Here is a 25,134-nt window from a genome sequence, read left to right on the forward strand (position 1 = left end):
CGGCCTCACTGCATCAGAAACTAACTGGAAAAAACCCAAAGTTGTTGAGAAAGCAAAACTAGGATAGACCAAATATGTCTTCTTTTTACTTTATATGGTTATTGGCAAGTAATCCTAATAACTTTTCTCCATTATCTTTTCTGGATTTTCATCTTTTATGAGCAGGTGCATTTTTACCAGCTGGGAAAAAATGTAGGAGGCTTTGTTACTCATTTTCATGGAATCGTAGAAACACAGAATGGATTATGTGTTAGAAGGGGCCTTGAAGATCAACTAGTTCCAACTCCCTTCCACTAGACCAGATTTCTCAAAGGCCCATCCTACTTGTCCTTAAACACTTCTAAGAATGGGGCACCCACAACTTCTCTGGGTAACCTGTTCTTGTGTTTCACAATGCTCACAGTAAAGAGTTTCTGCCCTAATATCTGTTCTAAATCCACTCCCTTTCAGTTTAAAGCCGTTTCCCCCTGTTCTACCACTACCTGTCATTGTCTGAAGTCCCTCTCCAGCTCTCTTGTTGGTCCCATTCAGGTACTGGAGGGCTGCCATAAGGTCTCTCTGGAGCCTTCTCTTCTCCACGGTTAACAGCCCCAGCTCTGTCAGCCTGTTTACACAAGAGAGGTGCTCTAGTCCTCATCTTTGTGGCCCTCCTCTGGATTCCAACAGGTCCACATCCTTCTAATTTTTCATAACACCTGTTAAGTCCTCCACACTTCCAATACTATTTATTACTGGGAGGCCAGAGACTACAAGACTGGTTTCGTGTGGGAACAGGAGAAAGAGTAGCTAAGCAGCCTCACAAAGCCATCCACAGGGCCAGGTCTGTTGCCAGTATCAAATCTGGTCATTCAGTGGATGCCAGAAGCCAGAGCCTATCCACACCATTCCCCACTTAGCTGTGTATCCATTGTTCGATAACTTTCTACCTGTTCTTATTGACTTATCAACAGTAGGTTTTAGAAATTTTGATGCTTCATTTCCTTTCAAAGGCAGTTTCTTTGCTTTTGAAGTACAGGAATCATTAATTAAGCATAATGCCCTCTTAGACACCTTTGTCATTAATTATGAATGAGAGCAGTTAAATATTCTATCCTCATAATAATGCCAAGATTAGATTAATATCAACTCTGAACTCTAGGATGCCCTCCAAAGTTCAGAAACAAAAGAGCAAGTAAGAAAAGATAAGTTTTAATGGAAAGAAGAATCTTTTCTGTGAGTTGGCCTAAGATGGATGATGACAGGTTTGTCACAGCTGCACCTGCCACATTTGCTCTCACACTGAGTAGATTGCACTAGTTCTTATAGGAGGAGCACTGACCAAAGCTCTGTCTTCCATCTTCCTCTTTCCAGCCATTGCCCACCTGAATGCAAGGATACCTTCTGAATAATTATTACTATAGGATTACAATATTCATTAAGTGAGTATCTATTTTGTGGCTTCCCAGCTTTTTTTTTTCTCAATAGGTTTTCATTTGTTGATAGACAAAGGATCTGGTCACAGATCTACAGAATTACACCCAAGAATATGTAAGATTGTTCTTTTAATATATTGTAAAATGTGGTTTATCCATATCAATAGACTCTCTATGGAAACTCTAAACTTTGATGAAAACTCAAGCAGTTTTCCAGAGACATTTACAAGTAAAATAAATGAATATTCAAAGTTACAGAAGCAGATTATATTTCTCAACAGTAGGTTCTGTCTTGCCCTGGTAGGGCTCACTGTCCTATCCGTACCAGGTCTGCACTGCTAGAGAAAGAGAGACTGGAAGATGGAGAGGGAGAAAGAAAATCCCAGTGCATACTTGATCTGCTAACTCTGATCTCTGTAACACTGCTTGCATTAAGAGTACTAGATGAACAGTTCTATTAGCTTCAGTTAGAAAGCCTAAAATGGTGGTTTTCAGGGTCAACTGACTCACCTTGGACATATTAATAAACTATTTTAATAAATATGAATTATGTATATAACTCCCAGATAAAATATATATTAAGATGCTACATGCAATAACCTTATCTCAGCTTTATAGTGACATGAGGTAATAACCATATGGTTATGAAAAATACATTTTAAAGTTTGAAACTTGAAGTTAGATTTAGCTGGGTTTTAATGGCATATTTTTTATTATAAAGATAATTTTTTTCTCACTAGATATTACTATTGGACCAAATTAAGACTGCATGGTGGCTTTAATCTCACACTTCTGATTTTAAAATTATTACAGTTCTTGTAAAGGTAAATTAACTTTAATTTGGAAGCCTCAAATCCATACTATGGAGGTAATTGCAAAATTCCTGTAAAGTTTTACTTCTTTAAATTATTGATATATTTCGTGCTTTAAGATTCTTTTTTTTCTCCTTATGGGATTAAAAAGAAATTGAGAATGAACGCTAGCATATGCTATCTCTTGCCAAGTGAAAATGCAAATTATTTAAAATAAGTATTTTTTGTTATTACTGTTTAAGTGTTTTAAGTGCAAATTCAGAGGTGCAGCTGGCCAGTGGAAAGCAAGTAGTTTACTCTGCCACATGAGATGTGCTGTTGAACCAGAAAACAGAAAAGTCAACCTGATCCTTAACTTGTCAGGCTCTCTTTCCCTGTTTAAAGCTGAAAGCACAAACAACCCAAGCCCTGGACTTGCTGGGCTCCCTTTCCACATCTCTCATTGCACTGCTGTAATCAGTGAGTGGTGCAGGGCATCAGAGCCACACGGAACCCACAGAGAGGGTATGTGGTTAATCTTCTCCAAGGAACACCCCACCTGGGGGACAGTCTCTCTTTTGCGAAGTGCTCAGGTGATTGTTCGCCTTACTTCTGCTGTCATGATAGCCCTTGTAGGCAAAATTTAGATCAGATTTCAATCCATTTTAACTCTGTAGACATAGAGAAGGACTCTATTCTTTGCTGTTATCTGTAGTGGCACAGAAAGGATGGACATTAATGCTAAATTTCCTAAAGGAACCAGTGTGTAATTAATAGAAGTTAATTAATGATATCAGTTCTTTGCCCAAAAAATAAACATTACAATTCTGTGAAGAATATGTAGTCTTGCTCAAAGAATACTCAGGAGTCATGACAAAACTCTCCATAACTGCAAGGAAGAAATTAAATTGATGTATCAGTTCTTAGCATATTGCCAAGTAGAAATAAATAACTGTTTATAGTACATTGTACTTTACAGTATTAGTATTAGTATTATTATATTTAATCTGTCTTTTAGAGGCCTTTTATTCTTGTTTTATAATGGAAGGTGAACAAACTATCCATGTTCACCTTCTCTTTGACACTCAAAATTTAATATATTTCTAACATGTTCCCTCTAAATCACCTTTTTTTTTTTTAATCTCAATGAAGGGTCCTACCCTACTCAGTTGTTCTTAGAAGACAGTCTATATTTTTCACCACTGATCTCCTGTCCTTACTTTTCTGACTTTCAAACTGCAAAATAGTCTGAGAAGTGGGTACCACTACAAACTGCGATATTCACAGCACGGCCAAGAGAATAAAAAAGATCTTTCATTGATTTTTCTATTTGTTTTTCAGTAGTTAACAGTATTTGGTGTGCTTTTGGACTCCTATTGAGCACAGAACTGATATTTTCATGAGACAATCTCGTATTACCACAATTCCTCAGTCACTTCAGAGTTCATTGTTTCTTTTATGAAGTTAAGATGCTTTTTTCCCATGTACATCATTTGCTATTTACCTGAAACGGGTTTTTATATGCCATTTTGTTAGCCAGTCACTCAGCTTCATAGTGTTCTCCTGCAATTATTGTCTCACCATCCCTGCTGTGAATTACTTTGTATCGTTAGCAAATATTCCTGCTTCACTGCTCATCTTCCTTTCCCCGTCATTATAACTGTTTTGAACAGTACAGGTTCCAGCACCGACCCCTTGCAAAACTGCACAGTGATTTCCCTCCTTGGTAGAAAGATATATTCATGTCACTTAGTGAATCTTAAAACAATTGGAACAGTTCTTTAAATAATGATTAACTTACGCAGGGAAACTCCCGAAATCACTAAGTTCTTTAAAAGTTTTGATGAGGGATGTTTCTAGAAGCATAGGAGAAATCCAGTATGCTTTATCAACAAGATCACTTCTACAGACACTTCAAAACCTGCAATAAGCAAATTTTCCCTTCACATTGACTCACTTCAAATAAGTTGTATTTATTTACGCAATTGTACATACATGTAGGTTATATTAATTTATGTAACTGTATGTGCATGTTTACTAAATTTACTCTCTTTTAATTGATTATGATAATTTTCTTGGAGTTATTCAAGGCCTTTTGAATGCTGAGTAATAATATGTGCATTCCAACTTAATCTTACTTTAGACATCAAAGACATTTGTTCTCTGACGGTAGTTAATTGAACCTAAAATTTGTGAATCAGACTAATTTGATTTGTCTAATTTTTTTCATTTTATATCCTTAAAATCTTCTTTTGAAAACTACTGACTAAAATAGTTTTAAGTAATTCACATTGTATTTTCTGAACATAATTATTATTAGCCACATAACCATAACAGTCCCAATTTTGCAAAATTGAGTGTTAAAAATGTGCAGTTTGTTACTGAGCCATTTTTGGTCCCTAAGATAAAAATACTCTGAAATACAAGCACAGAAAAGTTATCAGCACATTCTTTACCAAAAAAAAAAAAAAAAAAGCCACAAAACCAAAAAAACCCCAAAAACAACAACAAATAAGAAAACCCAACCTACCTCTGAAATCAAAGAATAGCACTATTTTGTACTTTTTGCTCAACTCTAGTCCACATCTAGTTCATGTATATTCTGGCCATCAACAGCATATGAAATCTGTCCCTTTATCCTGGCAGGCATCAAACACAGCATTTTAAGTAAGCATTTAGACTCCAAGCAATTATTTTTAGTCAGCTTGTTAAAAGCTCCTAAATTTCACTGAACACCATTGATAAGCCTCCCATATGTTTAGTGATGTTGTTGCCATGGCTTTTGACATAATTGCATGGGGATATTAAGACATCCAGAAATAACAGTTTAGGGGGTGATTTTCTGGTAGCATATCTAATTAATTGATGTTCTTGTTCGTGATAGGAAACTACTTGGACTGCAGACACATGCTGAGTGGAATTCCACACGGGCTTGCCAATTCACCTGACTCATGGCCCACACCTGTTCTGGTCCTGGGGTAAAAAGATTTGTGACAAACTGCGATCTGATCTGTGCAACAGATATCTCTGATAGCTGAAATTAAGCTGCAGCTACAAAGCTCATTTTACGTCCTTGTGACCAAAAATAAGCTAAGGATGAACAGAGTACACTCACTGATTTCTTTGTTTATAACAAGAATGAACAATCTCAGACAAGTCTGCCCTTATATCCCTGTGGTAATGTTAATAATGGACAACATGCATGATTTAAGTAAATCATGTATGTATGAAAAAAGCAATAACTACTTGAGCTCTAGTTATTAAAGGTAAGATAAAGGAAAATAATAAAAATCAAGTTTCCAGCTTTGATATTTTATACAGGTAGGATGCCAGTCAAGGTAGTGAAAGGTCATAAAATAACTTCATCAGAGAGGAATCAAGATACATTGTAAACATAAGCAAGCCTAAATCCTGTGAGAATTCTAATCATGATTTATGGATGAAATTGGCCTGCAGGTATTAAGATGAATGTACAATTTTTCGTGCTTTACCCTATGAAGCTCAATTTCAAAGTATTTTTATGTTAACCCATCTCTAACTGGGAAACAAAAAACTGATTTCCTTTCTTGAGATAAATGGGAGGCACTCCTAAACACGACAGCAGAACTTTGAATCCATCTTCCAAAATTGTCTTTAATGCATGTTCCATCAAAATAAATACTTCTGTTATAAAGGTTTTTTCCTTCGATATACTCTTTCCAATGTATTTCTAAATATTATTGTCAGTGTGACAGAATGTTTATCTTTCGCATTGTCTTCACTTTTGAAAAAATTCCATAATGAACTTTTGAAAAAAAAAAAAAGGCAGAATTTTGCATCAGAGATCTGAGTAGTAATGGCAAGATATCCTTGTAACCAAATAGACAACCTCTGCAAGTCCTATATCATTCACTTAGCATGAAAAAAAATGTCTTCCTTGACTACTGGATAATTGCATCCTACTTAGAAAATGCACTTTAATGCATCAGCAATGCTGGTGTTGACATCTGCCAAGGTCATTTTGATGCAGCCTTTTATAATTACTCATTTTCATGAAACACATATAGACTCAAACTGTGCCTTACTTTCCTTAGAGATAGCAATAATGGAAACCTAATGGCATTTTGAAATGCTTACATTGTCATGATGGAAGTTGTTGAGGAATTAATATGGGCATCAAGGGAAAGGGTTAGCGTACTACACCTGAATTTCAACCATGCTATGGCTCCCTGGACTTTAGTGTATATAGGCTGAACTATGGATGTTATTTAGCTGTCTTCTAAATGTACAAATGATGTATTTCCCAGATAACAACATCCATCTTGAAAATGGAGGCTCAGAATAGATCTTTAGACAACTTAGGAAGATCAAATGATTGAAGAGGTGAATAAAGATGCTAAGAAAAAGACAATTCATCTAGAAGTTCAGTATGTACTGCTTGAGCAGAGAGCTCCAGAAAGGTTCTGAGAGAGATAAGCAAGGATACAACTGACTTCTGAATTTACTGAAGCAGATATGGAATGTGACCAAACAGATGCAGAAGACTTTTGTAAAGTATTTGAGAACCACTGATTGCTGATCAGATCTTTTCCACCTGTCATCTAGTCATTTATTGATATTAGACCCTGATGATTTACTTGAGATTTACTTGGAAAAAAACCCAACATATTATTATTTCTAAAGGAATCATCCTGAGAGTGAGACTACCTTTCAAAAATTTTATGATGATTTATCTTATCAGGAACTAAAACTGTTTTGAGATATCAACTCAATAAAGATAAAAAAGAGAAGGAAGGAGAAGGAGGGAGGCAACAAGAGAAGGTAGACAAATCACTCCGGAAAATAAATAATACTCTGCGAAACAAAACTTTGATGATGTAGAGAATTGTGTCCGACCAGTTCAGTGAAGATTAGCAGTTGAAAATTAAACACTGTGCATCATTTTTCCCATGAGTCATACAAACCAGCTCAGCTTTACAGTTTCTTTTCTGTATAAAATATCATTTTGATCAATGCTGAAGTACTAGAATGAAAAAAAATATAGTTAGCACACCATGGGAGTCTATTGTTGTTACCAAGATCACTTTTTGTTACTAAACTATAGGTCAGCAACAGTTATCCTACCTAATCAAATGAGACAGATACACTCATTTAAAAAAGTATCATTACAGTCTGCTACTTAGAGTGGTACAAATACCAGAAATTTCAGACTGATACTCATAGTACATTTTCATCTGTTTTGCCTTGTTAAAGGTGAACATATGAGGGAGGGATAAAACTATAAGAAACTCCTTTGGATTGTGCTGTACCTTTGTCTGTTATACTGACTACTAAATACTCTGTATATTACAGGACAACAATTTCCAGCAAATGCCAGGTTTTTTTCCTTCAGTCAGCAACTGAGCCCAAGGACAACACCCTACAACTGGCAGCACACATGTTACTGAATCTAAAGCCAAGGATCTGTTAAGAGATCCCTTTTTTTTTTTTTCTTATCTATCACTTAAGAACATCTATTTCTTTATATACTGAAAAAATAAAAGTGTAAGACAGAGCATAAACTAAATTCCATTCCATTGCTCTGCACAAAAGCATGTTTAATAAGAATAATGGTGGATGACACTGTAGACCGTGATAGTGAATCTGAAGTATTTTTCTCATGTCAGTACAACTATGAAAAAAATATATTGTTATGCTTTTATACCTTGTTCAGTTTGTGTGTGTGTAAATTGTAATGGTGTATAATGTTGGGCATCAACAAACACATACAACCGGAATGTCATCCTCACAATATTATCTCACAATTTAAAATACTTATTACCTCTGAATCCCCCTTTTTTTGATTTACCTTCTGCACATTTCTTTCTACGATTAGCTGTAAAAAAAGATAAATCTGTAGTACTTAAGAAAACACTTCACTGCAACATAGTAATTGTTTCTGACGTCTTCTGTCTGAAGCAGATGGCTGATCTCAAAGGAAGACACTGAAGAAAGAGTTTATAGCATAGAACCTCCTCTAGTGCATAACGAAGACACTCCACTCCAGAAAATATAGATATAGGAAATCGTTAGCAGTATAGTGAAAAGAATGCTTACTTCGGTTTGTTGTTGTTTTTTTTTCCTTTGGTATCTAACTCTTGTCCTTGTCAAAATATTAGTAAATATAATCAAAATGTCATTGCATGCTCATACTAATGATTATCCCATTGTTTCAAAAATATTAGAACACAAATCAACATTATTGGTTTGATTAATTGACTACACACTGTACTAGAAAATGGAGCAATGTGTTTTCTGCAGAACCACAAGCTAAAATGTATTTACACAAATCATCTGACAAATGCTTAACTAATAATCATTTACACTCAGAGGTACTGCAATTGATTCCTCAATTTGTGGAAAGAAGAAGTAGAGAATTATTTGGGTAATGTGTTTGCAATTACTCCATTACCCCATGCTATACAATAGTATTGCCAGCTACTCTCCAAATCCAGAAATTTAGTAATGCTAATTGTGTAAACGTAAAAAAAAAAAAAAAAAAAAGAAAATTTTGGAAATTTTGGACCACAGCCTTGGATGTTGTGTAGAGTTCCACCAACTCAAAGAAGGCCTCCTGTAGGTGAAGGTTTTGGTTTTGGCTTGTCTAGAAGCTGAAAGGGGCTGCCGTGGGACAGGGGTATGTCATCTATACTTGGCAGCTTGTCCTGAGGAAAAATATGTTTCCCATAAGTGTCATTTCAACCCTTTTAAAACACATACCCACTTGCACACATCCAGATTACTCTCCCAATTATATGGAACATAGCCTGCACAGTAGTTCTTCGAGCATACAGCATTAATCCCGGAGATTAGAAAGGGATAGGAAATTAAGAACAGATGTTTCATAGCAGTGCTGTGTTAGAGATGACTGAATTAGTGCCAAGAGTTCTAATATATCCACAGGATATCCAATACTGTCAAGCCTGGGTCCTCAATTACCTTACACATGACATTATGTTTCCAGCTCCAAAACCATCTTATTCAGAGCTCTGGGATTTCTTCACAGCAGTGCATTGCACTTTATGGACATACTCTAGTGTCTCTTGAGCTTACTATTTCCCTCATTCCATCATCTGTGCTATGCATGGTCTGCTGCACCAGGAAACATTTCAACAAGCAAGGTGAGCCCTACCATTACAAACTCAACTAATAACAAAAAACACGCCTTGCAAGTAGCAGTTAACATCTTAAAAGTTGTTTTTCGTTCACTACAACTCTGTGCTCATAAAATCTAAAAAGTAATAGAGCAAATGATCCTGATGTTTATAGACTAGCAAACATGTCCAAAAGAAAATAATTATAAAAATACTTTAAATAATATGAGGGGGTTATTAAAGTAAAAAAGAATACACTGGACAGTCAGAGGCTGCATAGAAAAGGAATTAATATCTTCAACTAGCTTTAAATCAGTGAGATGCCAAAACATGGCACAAAATTGATGCCCTTAAGAGAAATTCCATTTTTCACAAGATGTTAAAACCAGGATTGTCAGCATGTTAAGATTATCATTGTTTTAAAAAAAAGGAAGATAAACAGTGTGAGGAGGAAAATACTGCTGCTAGGAATATATTAAAAACATAAATAAATGATGTGTGAACAGTGATCCACACCAAAGAAAGCATCAGCAATTTACATATATGTACTTTGAAAGGGATGAAATCGAAACAGGACAGTTTCAAATTCAAAAAAGTGAATCTTTGTCTCTAAAGTGACAGAGCTTTATGTTCCATTTGGAAAGCAGCAAGTGATTGCCTTTACTGGTTAGTCTAACAACTAATGTTGAATAGAGAAAAAATAAACAACTAAACATTTCCTGAAGTACCTTCCTGCATAGGGCAGTAAAAGCTGTCTGTATCATGCATTTTGAGGAAAATGAGTCTGATGATTTTTTACACCTACATTTTTCTTAATTTGTTTTTCAGAAAAAAGAAGATTATGTGTGCTTTTATTAAATATTTTAATTGCATTTGTTTCACATTTTGTGACATTTCACCCGTAAAAAAATAGAAAATGCTGTTGAAACTGAATGTTTTGAATTTTCGGCAGAAGTTGTTTTGAAATAATCAGTAAATCTCATAGAAGAGCATTTTCTGCAGCCAAATTAACACCAAAACTCAATGGAATACGTCTCCGAGAGACATGGAGAAATATAAGACAAAGTAGTTTTTCAGCAGCAATACTGAACATTTATTGGAATTAATAACTGTGTTCACATGAGAGACTCATATAGTGGTCTTCAACTGTGTACTACTAAAGGGTGATATTGAATATCTACATACTTCTTTAGTGCTCTTTAAAATACGATAGTCTTTCAAACACAGGACTGCTGCTTCTTTAGATAGCTTTTATTTTTCTCATTAGATGAGACTCTGTACCAAACTCAAAATAATCTTTTCACAGAATTATACAGAATCACAGAATGTTGGGGGTTAGAAGGGACCTCTAGAGATCAGCTAGTCCAATGACCTTGCTAAAGCAGGTTCACCCAGGGTAGACTGCAGAGGTTTAAAGTGATTAGAATAGCATTTTCCAGAGAATAATGAGTAGTAAGTCAATACCTATCTCCTTGGCATCAGGATGTATTGTAGTAAGGGAGTTGTTGAGTTTCAGTGAATTGTGAAGCAACTTCATCTAAGGTTACACCACCATTTTTATCACTAAGTATCACCTGGCATAAATGTGTAATGCCATGTGTAATGGTAGAAGACATATATATTTTTAACTGTATGTGTCTTTATTAGATTTACTTACCATTGTTGGTTATTAGGATCAAGTGAAACCCACATCAGCTTAATTCTTTATGGGTTGGGACTGTAAGTGTTACAAATCCCAAACTATTGTAATTACAGAAACCTACTATAATTCCTCAACAAAGAAGGGGCAAGTAGACTATAAACTGACTGAGTAAACAAAAGAAAAGTACAAAAAGGACAAAGTACTAATAAGAAAAGGGTGGGGTTTATTTCCTAGATGAGACCTGGAGTACATTGACTGCAGTAATGAGACTGGAAGAACAGGCAGATGCAAACATATAAATACCAAACAGCATCACATCCAACTCTACAAATAAATAACAATGCAGTGGGACTTCTGGTATGAAGTAACACAGAGAACATGTTTGAAGACATAAAGGTAAAAGAGAATCTGTGGAAGGAGGGAATATTTCTGTGCTTGTAATCAAAATAAAAAGAGAATAAAAATGAAACCTCCTTAAACCAACCTGATAGCTACAAGATACACTTAGTAAAGAAAAATGATGCATACATAATAATGCTACTTTGTAAAAACACACCACATATAAGGCAGAGTATGGACATAAATAACACAAAGAGTGTCTAGAGAAAAAAATATTCTTTACTAAACACTTAAAATTCCAGGGGAAAAAAAAATAATGATTAGTGTATAGGGAAGCATTAAAGATTGTAGAAAATTAATAATGACGGTTGCAGCAAAACAGCTAATAATATAAAGATAACCATATAAATAAAAAGTATACTGTAAAAAGTTCTTCTAGTTACACATTTATGGAAAGCAAACAGGAAAAGGGAAGTAATAGGATATTCTGGACTTGGAGACTGAGAAAGTTAATGTGACTGGGAAAAAAAAGAGAAAAAAAAGGTGAAAAGAGGACAGAAACCAAATGCAGGAAGGAAAATGTTAAAATCCTTCCCCATTTTACACTGTACAGATAATAGACAATTAGAATTATATAATGCAGTGAGAGCTCCAGGCTCAGAGGAATTATGTTCTGCAGAAGGTAGGCAGAAAAATGGAAAAAACTATTGGCCAAATTCAATAGCACACCAAGGGCCGGGAGTACTGGAGGACTGGAGGGTACATAATGCCACACCAGTGTTGAGGAATGGAATGAAAAGGATATGCAAAAATCTTAATTCCCACAGGAGGGGTATCAGAGACATGAAGACACCTGAAAAACTGAAAGAACTGCTCTTGTAAAACCAAAAATGTGCAAGCTAGTTAGTAGCAGTCAAAATGGTTTCATATGCCAAAGTTCCTAACTGGATTCATAAACAAAAACAATACATTAAATATGAAGCCTCTTATTAAAATATTAAATATGTTTTTGTGCCTCAGAAGAGCTTAAATTACCGACATACTTTAGACTGTGATTTCAGTCTCTATAGGACCCTTTCTTCTTGCAATATTACTTTTCAATACAAAAAACCTAGAATTGTCACACATGAATTTCATTCAGTTATGAATTTTCACATATGTAAATTCATCATTGGAGAGTTCGTGTCTCAAGTATGGATACTAAACTAGTTGGGGCCAAGCTTAGCTGTGTATTTATAAGCATATGTTAAGTTCACCAATTTTTATTTTTTTTTTTTATAAATAAGGTTTAGTGCTGAAAAGAACAGAATTCTGCAAAGCATTAGAGCTTGTGAATTACTTCATTCATTTAGATGTCAAGACTATACTTATATAAGTTTACTGAACAGGAATTATATCAGGTATTTACTTAAATGGCTGCCTAACTTAGCACTCTGTTGAAACAGAGTGAAATTATCTGTGCTTAAGTTCTGTCACTATAAACAGAAATAATATTTCCATTTTTTCCTTACTGTTTCTGTCTGTAACAGTGGGTAAGCCTATGGACCAAGAACTTGGATTGCCATTTTCTAGAAACAGCCATTAGGTGCACCTGGATCGTGGGTCCCTCATCTAATTCAGAGCCTGTTTAATCTACTACAATGGGGGCAGGACGTTCTAAACTTTATAGAATGTTCATATAACTTTGCACAACCACAGACTGGAGGACATCAGCTTGAACACCACGGGAAACTGAATTCAGGGCACTGAAACCAAATGTTTCTTCCAGAAACTACAATTTGTTTGGAAGGAGAAAGTCCAGGACCTTGACACAAAACCACTTCCTGGTTTGATTATCCTTCATAACAGAGATCGAAGAAATGTGACAACCACTCATTGCTTTTGTACACATTGCAAATTTAAGAGTGAGTTCTTGTGTGATTTAAAAGCTGTATAAAGTTAATGCCAATACTGTTGAGAAAATACTGAGAAGCAGAAAAAATTAATTAATTTTTAATAGTTTTAGTTTACGGACTGATAAATTATCTCAGTTTATTAAACAAAGTATATGATAATGATGAGATTGGAAACAGAATATTATCACAGAGACTTAACTAAAAGCAGTCACAAAGCAGAACACAGATCAACAAAAAGATTTAAGGTCATTGTGGGAAATACTTTAAAAGACTGAAAGTGCCTTTGTAATATTACACACTTTTGTTTAGTTTATCTAGATATATAGGACAGGATACAGCTAGGTATAAATGACAAGCCACTGGCGGACAAAACAATTTGTGCAATAAATATACCTTTACATGTAGGCAGCTTTTAAAACTTAGCTACAGCTGAAGGCACTTCTTTAAGAGTTAACCGCTTATAGTCCAGTTAAAAAGAACTTGTAACAGAACTGTTGGTGACATCTAGATTTATCACAGTTTTTACAAACCTGTGTAATAATCAGGAACTTAGATGCATAATTTTAAAAAGCCATACTTTCCTTCCACAACTTCAACAGATAAAAGAAACCTCCTGAGAGTCAGGAGAAAGAAAATGATGGAGGCTCTCTAAGAATATCCTTCCTCTTCTAACTAACTCTTCAGAAGAGCTTAGACTTTACATTGTTTTGAGAGGAGGGTGAAATAGAGGTCTATATTTGATTACGCTGAACAGACAGCTTCTTTGGGAGTTTCTAGCCTTTAACAACCTCTGGGGTGGCATCTCACCCGTTTTCCCTCTGTGGCATGTTTGAGCAAGCAGCAGTGGCTGTCTGCTCCTCTTCTGCTGGAGCTTAACCACATTAGTTTGCATGCCTTCCTATACACAGGGTTCAGCTTGCTTTTTAAGATAAGGAGGTGGTTTTTTATCACCTCACACTTAGAAAAGCCTGAATAGAAAGACAGATTTCAGTCTCCTTTCAGAACTTTATAAATCTATGAGGATTTAGAAGATTCAGGTCACCAGAATTTAGGAGATTCCTGGTGGTCACATTTTTTCCTGTTTCTCAATCCACATAAAGTAAGGGCACTGGAAATACATCTATGCACATGTATATGTCTCTTCTGCAGTGTCTTCTCAGGTTTAGGCACAGGTTCAGTTCAGCCCACCCATGAAGGTTATCCACACAACCATGAGAGCTAAAAGCTTTTCTTGTGATTGAAAACTTTCATCATGAAACAGAACAGTAATTATAAATTGCTTATTGCTCCAACATGCATAGGAACATTTAAGTTCTGGACATCTATCAGAGTATGCTAAACTGTAGGAGGCTTCTGACTTTGAGCAAATTTGTGGAAAAAGGAAAATATTATGGTTAGAGATACAGCAATAAAAGAGACAAGTTATTCCTTTCCTGAGGGAAACAATACAAATAAAAGACTTGTCACTTGCAAGTAAAGAACCTGTGCACTAGATACTAGATACTAGATACTGATACTTGACAGAATGATATATGCCAGTAAAAATAAAGTAAGAAGGGTAATGGTCAAGATGTGAAACCTTGAGAGAAAATCGTAGTAAAGACACAGAAGGTTTAAATCAGGTATCAATAAAAGGAAAAATGTAGAAAAGAGTGGCCAAACTACAGTTCAGCACAGAAAATCATGCAGCTTTCTCTGTGTTACCTTTTTAATGTGGAAATCTGCATGCACTCATACACTGTTAGTACCTGCATGACCAATCACGAGTCCTGCATTACTTACTGACTTACGTGTCCTACTGCAAAAGAGAGACTGAATAACACCGCTTGAAAATATAAATTGCTCCTAACATTTGATACACTTGGGATGTGTACACTTGGGATCTTTGAGCTGCATTCTTCCCAAAAGTAAGCCACATTTGGTTACTTTTTTTGTTTAACTTTTCACTGATAAACCAAATAGCAGAGACTTATTAAAGCTTTTATACTAGTATATCTTATGGCAAGTTCAGATTAGTTTTAGTCCTCAGGAAGAAAGAGTTTCTTATACAAACAAGGCTTGTCTGAAAATATTACTTCCACATGTATGTGGAACTACATGCACATGTGTCTTTATTTACATTGCAATAACTTTTTAGTCCCCTGACTGATTTCAGGCAAGCATGAGAAGGGGAGAGGAATATATGATCATTAAGTGATATATAACAAAATTAGTTAAATTTGTCAAAAATAAGTGCCTTTTGTGGTAAAAGTCTGTGTTATTCCTTACCAAGGATCTTGTTTATCACTAGATTCCTTTCAAAAGAAAACCTCCAGACACTTGTAGGATTCTTAGTCTCAGCCCTCCTATGCTGCCACTCACCACTAATTTAAACTCCTGTGTTTCTTGATATTATATGTTAGAAACAGTGTATGAGTGCCAGGAGATTTAAAAATAAACATAATCTCATTTTATAAGTACTTTTATGCTTTCATTTGGAGTAAAAGATGATAGACTTAGCTATCCCACACATTAGAGGACATTCTGGAATGGACAAAAGTCCATTCCAGAACTTAACTCTAGCACCGTTGGTGTACCTAAAAGTATTAGACTTTTATGTAAATATATATCAAATTCCTATTGCTACTCAAAGATCTCTACATTGTGCCATGCACACATACAGTTATGAGCAAAATCTTGTAATAAGCAAAAAAGAAAACACACCTTAAACATAATAGCAAAAATTATAGAAACCTTTACTAATAAAAAAATAATTAGTTCAGACCAAATCACAGAAAAAAAATCACTGTTACAGAAAATTTCTTAATAATAAATAATACATGCTCTCCAGAACTATAGTTACTCTCTCCATAGTAACTATTAAAGTAGAGTCTTCTATGACTACTTCCACAGTTGCTATATATCATTCACAGAATCACAGAATGGGGAAGGTTGGAAGGGACCACAGTGGGTCATCTGGTCCAACCACCCTGCTCAAGCAGGGTCATCCTAGAGGACCATCACAGTTTACCAGCCAGCAGCCGAGTACCACCCAGTCACTCACTCACTCCCCGCCAACAGGATCAGGCAGAGAATAGGGAGGGTAAAAGCTGGAAAACTTGTGGGCTGAGATAAAGACAGTTTAATAGGAAAAGTAGAAGCCATGTACACAAGCAAAGTAAAAGAAGGAATTAATTCACTGCTTCCCATGGGCAGGCAGGTGTTCAACCACCTCCAGGAGAGCAGGGCACCATCACATGTAATGGTTACTTGAGAAGACAAACACCATCATTCCAAATATCCCCCCTTCCTCCTTCTTCCTCTTTGCTCTATATACTGAGCTTGATGTTGTATGATGTGGAACATGCCTTTTGTCACTTTGGGCCACCTGTCCTGTCTGTGTCTCCTCCCAGCTTCCCATGCATGCACTCACAGTCTCATTACCAGTGTGTCAGTACAGAAAGCAGAAAAAGCCTTGGTTTTGTGTAAGCACTGCTCATCAATACGAAAAACATCTTCCACATTATCAATACAAAACACAGCCCCATACTATCCACTGTGAAGGAAATTAACTGTACCCCATCTGAAATCAGCAAAAGTACATTGCATGGGATTATGTCCAGACAGTTTTTGGTATCTTCAGTGAGGGAAACTCCATGACTTTAGGCACTTGTGGGTTTTTATCTTTGTTACTCTAAAACTAAGTTTCCTCAGTTCCCACATCCAAATTTCTTAAACTGTCTCCTGGTGAGATGTTTGCAGATCCCTGGCATTATAAACCCTGAAATTAGCTCAGTTGCTTAGAGTATGGTGCTCATACTAACAAGGGTGTGGATTTGATCCTCATATGGGCCATTCACTTAAGAGTTGGACTTGACTCATTCCTGTACACTACACCCTATAATGCACCCCACTTTCAAAACCTCTGCTGCTATCCTGTCCCCCTGTTACCCTACCTATTATTAGATTGGATTCCTAAATAATTCGTTCTCCATATCATAAGTAGTCATGACTGTTACCAATATAATTTAAAAAAAAATCAAAAGTAAAACAAAACAAGCATAGTCATTATGCAGTTCCAGTTAAATCAACTCAACCCTAAATTTTGACAGACTAAATCTGACAAAACCATCTGTGAAGGCTTGCAAAGTAGTACAAAGACCGAGACCTATTGATAGTAATAACAAGTAATCCAGTGTTGTGAGACACTGGATTATTATATTAATTATTGGCTTGGATCAACTCAACTCTTGTGTGTGGCAGGGGAAGGGATAAGTCAAATTTCACGAAGGTGAAATAGTGCCTTGCTGCATACCCCAGCCCCTTGAAGCCTCCTTGGCCAGCCCCAGAGCACACCAAATCACTGCCCCACACCCTGCACTGGAGCCCCAGTCCAGCCCCAGAGTGACCAGTGAGCCATAATTCCTGCCTCAGGGGGGTGGTCACAGGGTGCCAGAGCAGATAAAGCTGACAACATGAAGCCTCCATGTGGTAGGGACCCGACCATCTGGATACAAGGAAGCTGGAATTGCACAGGACTCAAGGTTGTAGCTAAAATTCTCTTTTTTCTCTCTCTTTCTTTACTTCTTCTTCTCCTAATCTCCTTTCTTGATATTTGAGTAACTTAATGTTGTCGCAGGTCCGATAGGGAAGGGGACAGGACACGAGGACTGGTGCAAGCAGACTTTTTTATTCAGGCGTCTGTCTGATTCTTAAAACCTCCCGCCAGGGGAAGGGGCAGAACAAAGGGTGGGCTATCAGACAGACAAGCAGGGGAGCAAATCACAATAGGGTACAGGCAAAAGGGGGAGGAGGAAGCCTGGGCATGTGCAGTTGTGCACTGTGTAGTATGGATACAATGAAACCACACAATAACAGTAAAGTCCATATGAAAGTCCTGTCGATTGCTGTATGCTTTTCTCCATGCCTGGAACTGTTCCCATCCTGAATCTTGCTTCTCTACAACTTAAAGCTGAATAGGGTGGATTTTGCTAAGTTATATGGGTTAGCATGTGCTAAGTTGTTGCTTTGTGAAATGTTTTATTTTGGTTTAATGTTGCCTTTCAAACTTTTGCCAAGTTCCTTTATTTCCTAAAGTTTGCCAGTAAAAGTGTGTTATTTGACCTCCTGAGAAACATACATAATGTATTTGCCTGCGTGCTCTGTCAAGGTATAAAAAGAACTGACAGCCCTCTTAATAAATCAAGGAGGATTTTTGGAACCTTGTATTTTTTTAATGTAAAACCCCTTCAATGAGCTCCTAGCAAAAGCCTGAGGTCTTACACCTGTGCAGTAAAATCCCAAGAGAAAGAATAAACTTCTTGGAAAGTTGACAGAACCTTTCAAAATGTGTTGATCATGATCAAGAGTGATGGACAAAACCAAAACATTTTATCTTGTTATCTGACTGTCTTGTTGTGGAGACTGATCTCAGGTTGAGTACCTTCCGTTACATAATTCGCTCTCTTTGTGCCATGTACCCTCTCACCAGCTGTTTGCACAGAACACGCTGATTTAAAAACAAACAGAGGAAGGGAACATGCTTCAAAGACAGTATTTTTAATATGCCCTGATTGGAAACCTATCAATACTCTTTCTAGAAACACATTTTAGTACAAAATATAGCATCTTAAAAAGTCAAGTCAACTGAAAGAGCAGATGTTTACATTGGTGCCCAAGGGTGCCATGCTACTTCAGTATTATGTTATTATTGCCTACAATATACTTCAGACACTTATATACTACTGAGGAATTCCCTGATGGTTATAACAGTCAACATGATGGTTTGATAACATAACCAAGTGCAGTTACATTTCTGATCTACCACTCTGAAATATGTAGCACTGTTATTTCATTTTGTTACAATAGTTCTGAATCACCAAGCCTTATATAAAAGGAGATCAAATTAACTGATATTGTAGCTGACATCATCATTACACATGGGTTCTGATTGTCAGTAAAGATGATAAAATCTATGAGATGTTTCTTTGAATTATAATCAGTTCTTTTCTGAGTTTTCCCTCATTACATGTTTTATTTAATCATACAAATATAAATGTCAGTTTTCGGTGAGGAAGCTTATGGCAAGGTCATTAGCTTATTAGACTATTACAGTAAGTAATATAAGCCTTCAGGAAATGAATAAAGCCCTAATGTATCTAAGCAAGAAAACGTCACCTTGAGCAAATTGCTTCTTACATAAAGACTTCTCTAAGTAAAACCTCAAGTTGCCAAAGTGGATACAAGCACAGCAGAAATATGCTTTCTCAAATTCAAGTCCTTGCTATTAGTTTAAATGTGACTTGAAATTTTTTATTTAAAATGATATCTAGAAATATATCAATTTTTAGATGCTGTAATAATTGCTTCTTTATAAAGTAAAGTCACGGTATCTGAGACTGATTGAAAGGGAAACTGCAGTTTCCTTAAGGGAGTCCATGGTCATTTAATTTAATTATCTTATTCCAACTGGTGATAATATCCAAAGGGAAACTATTTCTAAATTTACTTTTTATTAAAACTTAATTCAAGCACAGCTAGCCAAATTTATATATACTGCAAATATATTTTAGCTTCATTGTCACTGTCAGATTCCTTAACCTTGTTTCAATAGGAGACAGTTCTGTTATTCTAAAATACCAGAAAATAGACAAACACAAAATACTGAGACTGTAAAAAAGAAATTAACTGACCGAGACCAAAGTGAATTGTCAATTATCTGAGTGATATTTTTTTTTTTGACTTTCTCCAATACTTAGACAGTTCTGTGCTCCAGTGATGATGAAACTCCCATAGGGATTATTTTGGTATGGCTTTCTAACCATTTCCAGTGCCATATTCAGATAGAAATGGCCATTCCCTATCATTTATTCCCATTTGAATCCTAGTAGTGCAGAACTGATTCTCTAAGATATGTGAAGATATCTAAGATATCTAGCACTGATTCTCTAAGATATGTGAATACATACATTTGAAGGGAGAAAAATCATTCTGAGGGCTGCTGGTACATATTGTAGGGAAAGAAAAGGTTAGTATGTATAGTATTGTATTGCTTTTCCACTGCTTCTCTCGAACTTCACCCTGTACTATAATCAGCATTAGTTACACACACCAACCACTTGAGAATAAATATTCAGTTTGGCAAACCATTAAAAATAAAAGTGAACAAAGTCGTTAGGAATTCTTGTCAGCAAAACTATTCAAAACCCTTATATCTTAAGTACATTGTTTTTTCATGGCTAGGCTTCACAAACAAAGATTTGGGAAGAGCTCTACCCATGTTTGTTGCAAGTGCATTGGTGGCTAAAAAGGCCAGTATGAGACAGACACATCCGGTTGCATAACTACATTGCGCTTAATTGGGAAATGCCCACTTTACACAGCTGCAGCAAAGACTTATTTCCTGATCTTCTAGAAAGTAAATAGCTGTTTTCTTACTACCTTCAAGGTGACATCTCCCATGTTGCAGAGCTATTCAAAGATAAGAGGTATTTTTAGCTCTCCTTCTAGCTCTTAATACAGTTATGGCCATTACACAGAACATTAGTTTCTTGTAGGGATGTTCTTAGCAATAAAGTAGGCTTCAGGCCTATCATACTCTATGATTTTATTCTTCCAGTACATCCCTTTTTTTTGTACTTCAAATAACTGTGATTTTGTACCAACTTTGTAGTGCATTTTCTGTGATTTTTATTCCTTTACTATTTTGAATTCTCTTCCAAATATCTTTTCCAATATCTTTTCTGTTTAATTATTTCACAAAAGTTTTGGAGTTGAGGTTCAACATTTTGAAGCTGAGGATCATTTTTGCCCAGTAATGCTGGAAAACAGAAAAATAAGTAACCTATTGACACATTCAACACCTGGCAACTAAAATAAACCGGTACTCTGACTTCTTAGAGTTGGAAGCCATTCAATCCATCTAGTTAAATCACCATTCAGTCTGAGTCTTGCTTGGGTGAGGTGTCTTTTCAGGAAAGACATACCATCTGGTTCTGCTGCATACCAGAATAAATAATCAATTGATGATGTTCAAGATCTGAACTCTTATCACAACTATAAATATTTTTTCTAATTTTATCTTTATTCTTACTCATCTTTCAGACTTGGTTTTGTTATGTTTCTTTGCTTTCTCTTGGAGCTTTTCCTGTGCAATAGAGACCTCAGTTTTTACAGCTAATTCTATCAATAAAATACACAAATCTGTAAAATTTAGAATCAGATGTGTTTGATAGGCCCTGATTTCCACAAAACCATGTCCCTTCTTGCTGACTGTATAAACATTCTTCAATTCATACTTCTAAAAATCAAATCTTGTATCACTTTTTGCATATGTTGCCTGTGTAGACTAGGCAGCCCAGTTTTTCACTTGCCTTGTTTGAACAGTAGTGTAGTATTCTCAATCTTTTGCAGCATACACTGTAGCCAGTATTCATTTTCTGTTATTAATTATCACCGGTAGGCCATAGGTTTACTGTGTACCTGCCACAGTATTTTAGGACTCTTGAGTGTGTGTTATTGGGATCTGGATATTGTAAATGGTTGGCCTGTTGTTCATTTTATTTTTTCCAGTTACTAATGGACCAGAAAGCACTTTATATGAGTTCATTATCCCCATTCTTCCAAGTAAATAAAGGAATATTTATTCAACATTTCTGTATTTTCTATATCACTGCTAACAATTTTACTATCTTCACATATTACATTGCTTATATCAAGCCTAAGATTAAATTTTTATCTAATATACTATAAAACCTGATTCATATTAATCTCAGGAATACCAGATATGGATTTTATCCTGATATCTTTAGGTTTGGGGTTTTTTTCTTTTGAATCTTTCAATTTGTAATAGTCATTACCTTATTTCGTTTTACCGTAAAACCTTCTAGTGTTTTCTTTATTTCTAATTGCTGTCATTATTAGTCCCTGAAACAAGCACAGACATTTAACAAAAGCTGTCCTCTTTTTCACTGTAGTTGTATAAATGTTCAGATATATGATTTTTTTAAAAAGTTTCCCCTTTTAATCACCATTCTGTCTGTCTCCTTTTTTTTGCCAGTAATAATCTGTCACACTCTTCTGATTTTGAATCAATTTGCTATTTAGACATATATATTTATGCATATACATATGTACACTGATTGGCTCTTTCCCCTGCTCATTAGCACTGTAAGAAATCAGGTCATAAAATTTGGTCTCTAGGCAATCACGAAAATCCAGATGATTTATTTATCTCTAGAGTTATCTCATGTTGAGTGCAATACCTTCTGCATATCAAAGTTTTTAATCAGATTCATAATAGTGAATCAATGCAGAACCATCGTACATAAAGCAAAAAGGTTTAAATGTGCACATAGACTTTTGTTTCTCTAGGTGTTTTTTATTTCAGTTGTATTTCTTCTGTTAAAGCTTTACAGAGGTTTTTTTCATTAGTGATAATACTTCTCTTTTTTTTCTGTCTGTTTTGCCAATACTTACTTAGCTTTATAATTTGCATTCTTGTTCCTTTTTGAATTATTTCAACAGCCCTGTTGATAATTGAATTTAGTTAACCTGGCATGTGGAGAGAATTTTATTTAATGCAAACTCTGTTTCAGTTATTTATACATATTAATAAATTTGCTCTCAATTCATGTTGAAATATTATTACTACAATTTCAAGTTCATCTCCTTCTAACCAATTATTTCTGACAGAGATGTCTGTGAACCAAAATCATACAGTCAAAATCACAGATTATAGATTTTTAAAATCCAAATCCTATGCTACTGTGCAAAACCTGTCTTACTGCATACACACACACACAAAATTGGTTAAAGATTCATTTATAAAAATGTTGTTGTAGGAAAGAAGGAGCTAGAGCCTCCTCTCCTGTGCAAGCAAGGGATTAAGAAATAGGCCTTCAAAATTGTGGAGCTAAAGAATTGTGTAATTGGTGTGCAGCAGTGATATCATTCCCTTATTTGGTCACAATACCCGAATAATGGTGCTATGCAAATGATGCCATTGAGCATTATTTAATGGCCAGAGGGACTTGGATGCCCTTTATAGGGATTTCCCCAAAAAGATTTCCTTCCTGAAACAATGGTGGGCTTTTTGTTGTTGTTGGTTTGGGTGGTTTTTTTCGGGACTTGAGTGTCTTACTTGAGCATGTAGGAAAGAAATTCTTTGCTGATGTCACCACAGCACTGAACCAGAAAAGTTGCTTGGTGTCCTCTTTAGTCCTATTTGTATTTCCAACCACAGTGTGACAGTCAGAAGGACTCTCACAGGTCTGAAGTCTGTGCTACAGCAAAACCATACTCATTGACAGGTATATTTTTTTTTTCTGATGTAATTCCTTTCTGAATCAACTAGTAATTGTAGATATTTCCAAGGAAAGGTCAGTTTTGACAAATGATTCCTTGAAAAACACTGAACATCTGCCTTGTCACCTTGCATCTTTATTATAAATTATCTTCTAGTGAGAAACATAATTTGATGGCAGTCAGTGTAAATGTGCTTTTTATCATTCACTTATTCATCCAGTTTGCCAAATCTTCATCTGTATTATATCTGTATTGCTGGTTTTCACCAGCTGAGAATCTGGCATGCCATTTTTCATAGCAGAAATGTAGGCAGCTAATTAGACCTGCATTTGAAGAAAACTGGGAATTAGTAGCCTTTCAAAGCTGGTGTCTGGTCCCCAAAGTACTCACCTAAACATGAGACAAGTACTTCTGTACTGTTCTCCCAGCAGTTCAGACACAAACCTGTTACATCATCCTGGAAAATCCCATGGAAAACAGATAAACAGAGAAGATCTGATTCCAGTTTTTCCACATCTAAATAATGTCTTTAATACTAAATCTCTAAATAGTCTCTTTAATACTACCTAAATAGTCCCTCCAGAGCACTCTTTAAATGCTCTTTAATATCCAGCATAAACAAGTGTCAAACAAGACTGGATGCAAATTCATCACTGACCTGGGACATACAGTGCTAAGCTCTTAGATCATGATTGACATTCCTCCTCTGTTACCTAGTGAGTATATTTACAAGCAATTAGGAGTATGACCTGTCAGTGCAGGGCAAGAAAGAAAAAGAATGAAGAACAACTAGCAATAAATACTCCCATTGAAAAGAGTACTTCATAGCTGCATTAAGCTGAAGAGGGGATCTGCTAGGATTTTGAAGTCTTCCTGTATGTGGGGAACCTCTGCCAAAAAAGAGGATGCTCAAGAGCCAGTGAGGACCTCAGAGTAACCAAGATAGATTGCCGAAGATGAACTTCTACCTGTTCCGGGATGTAGGAGATGAAAGACAGGAATACGTGAGCTCTGATCCTGGAGTTATATATCCAATCTCTTTCTTAAAGAATTCAAACAGAAATTATTTTATTCAACTGCCTAGCAGTAAGGCTTACTCTGTATAGTCCAGGGATAAAGTAAGAACAACACAATTGTTCTAGCCTTTTGCTCATGGTATCATATATCATGTATTAATTGGAGCCAAAGCTAGAAATGTCAAGCCATAACTTCATTTGCTTGTTTGTTTGCTATGTCTGTCTCATGTTTTGGCCCAATGAATGTTCAGTCATTTTTACAAGAATGTCTACTCAAAAGAAAAATCAAGAGATTTACCCATACTAAAATATTGTTTTCTGGTGAGTTCATTATGTTATTTCTTATATGATGGAAGCAAAATCAAGTGTCTCCCATGTTCTATGAGAATCCTAATTGGTATAGTACAGGATGAGGCAGAAGGACGCTTCCTGACCAAAAGACAGGCACTAAAAAATCACTTTCTTTAATTGTACTTTTTCATGGCCCACTGCAGTAAACATGCTCCAAGTGTCCCTACACGATTGGAAAGCAAACAAAAAATGAACACAAGAATCTCTACACTGATTCCCAACAGGGTTTAGGCTTGAACCCAAAGTTGACAAAATGTATGTGCTTGAAGGTGTGCCTTGAGGTCTAAAATAG

Source organism: Corapipo altera, unplaced genomic scaffold, assembly GCF_003945725.1.
Source record: "Corapipo altera isolate COAL_440 unplaced genomic scaffold, ASM394572v1 22b, whole genome shotgun sequence".
NCBI classification, from domain to species: Eukaryota; Metazoa; Chordata; class Aves; order Passeriformes; family Pipridae; genus Corapipo; species Corapipo altera.